A 2,239-nucleotide genomic window follows, 5' to 3' on the forward strand; every position below is an offset into this window, starting at 1 on the left:
TCAATAAATTGTTATTTTTTTTTTTTTTTTTGAGAGAGAGAAAGAGAGAGACACAGACAGAGAGACAGAGAGAACACGAGTGGGGGAAAGGGGCAGAGGAAGAAAGAGAGAGAATCCAAAGCAGCCTCCACACCCAGCACAGAGCCCGACACGGGGCCCGATCCCATGACCCTGGGATCATGACCTGAGCCAAAATTGAGCTCAACTGACTAAGCCACCCAGGCGCCCCAGTAAATGGTTAGTCTCAAGAATGACCACCTGTTTGTAAATCTACCGTGTCTTATCAGGTGAAACATTTCTTTACAGTTATCTGTTGGGGGTCCTGTGGCAGCTCTGCCTTTAGAAACCTGAGCTTTAGAGAAAGGACACCATGTTCCTGCTTCCTCACATTGGTATACACCCCAGCATGAACTCACTTAAGCTTTTTTTTTTTTTAAGTTAAATGAAAAATAAGACAACCTTGTTCAGAGAAGTAATCTATGTCCCATGGACCATCCCTCCATCCCCTAGTGTCTTTCACCCCCTTCCCCAACTTTTCTGTGGCTGATATCTTCCCCATTCCTCCTAGAAGAATGCCTAAACCTGGATACAGGCCTTCTGCCACAACCACTGCCCCTGCATTCGGGGGCAGGAAACCCCCTGCGTCTCCTACAGGTCCAGGCCTGTGTGCTCTCCTCACACCCAGTTCCCTGCTCCCGGAGTCACCTACTTTCAACTTAATGGCGGAAGTGCTGGTAGAAGGTACAGCGAGGCCTTCTTTGCCTGCCTAAAGCCTAGAGGGGAATTTCTTCCCTAGAGCAACTGGCAAGCTCAGAAAACCAGGAGTTTACAATGTACACTTGCCGTTGGGGTAGAACAGCCATGGAACAGTCTGTTCTATCTTAGGACAGATACTACAGGTCAACAGCAGCCTTGGGAAGAACAAAGGGGGATGATGGGCCTGGAAGACCACCCAGTCTCTCAAAACAACATTGCTTTCTCTTCCTGATAAGGTGCTTACTTCCCCTGATCATCAGCTATGTAGCTAAGAAACTGGAGCCGAGCTGAGACCCTTTTAAAGGTTGCTTCACCGATCCTCACAATAACCCCGGGTATTAACCCCATTTATAGATGAGCAAGCAGGCTCAGAGAAGTTCAGTAAGAAGCCCACGGTGGTGTTAGGCAAAGAACCAGGATTCAAACCCAAAGGTGTATGACTCCTACCTATTCCATCTTCTAACCTTCTGTCTGCTTGTTAACTTTTGCTTTCTCCCTCTGGTTCGTACCGACCTGTCCACCAGGGGCTCCCTTCCCTGAAGCTCCAGGAGAGCTGGTCAGGGTTTGTTCCATGACACTGGACTTGGAAAGTACTCACAGGTCAACAGTTTCCATGCTTCTTGTGATCTTATAGATCGCATTAGTCCTTGCTTTTATTGTCATTCTTTTTAAAACTTTTTAAAAGTGTTTATTTATTTTTGAGAGAGAGAGTGTGTGTGTGTGAGCAGCAGAGGGGCAGAGAGAGAGGGAGACACAGAATCTGAAGCAGGCTCCAGGCTCCGAGCTGTCAGCGCAGAGCCCGTCGCGGGGCTCAAACTCACAAACCATGAGATCATGACCTGAGCCCAAGTCAGACGCTGAACCAACTGAGCCACCACCCAGGCGCCATTCTTTAGTGGAAAAAAAAAGTTTATTTATTTTGAGAGAGAGAGAGAGAGAGAGCGAGCGCGAGTGGGGAGAGAGCATCCCAAGCAGGCTCCACACCATCAGTGCAGAACCCCATGCGGGGATCAAAGTCACGAACCCATAAGATCATGACCTGAGCTGAAGTCAGATGCTCAACCGACTGAATCACCCCGGCGCCCCCGTTGTCGTTCTTAATGGCTGGCTTTTGCTTTTGCCGACACCATCTATAAAAGCATAATGGGTATACCGTGGAAAGAGCCTAAACTTCTGCCTCAGATACTGCGCGTTTCATTCTACTCTAACACTTCTTAGCTGTGTGACCTTGAGTAAGTTACTTAACTCATCTGAGCTTCAGCTTCCTCATCTGGAAAGACTGGGGTAAAGCCCTTAGAGGCTTGCCTAGTGGGTCCAAAGAAAGGATGTATGGAGAGAAAAAAAGCCTAACACGGTCCCTGGCTTGAGAAATAGGAGCTCCATTTACCCCTCAAGAGCTAAGAGAGCTCACCCATATCCTGGAGGGGATCTGAACCTAGGAAACATCCTGCCGACCCTCAGTTTCCAGTAGAGCCACGGGGGA

This window comes from Crocuta crocuta, unplaced genomic scaffold, assembly GCF_008692635.1.
Source record: "Crocuta crocuta isolate KB4526 unplaced genomic scaffold, BGI_CrCroc_1.0 scaffold440, whole genome shotgun sequence".
Taxonomy (NCBI): Eukaryota; Metazoa; Chordata; class Mammalia; order Carnivora; family Hyaenidae; genus Crocuta; species Crocuta crocuta.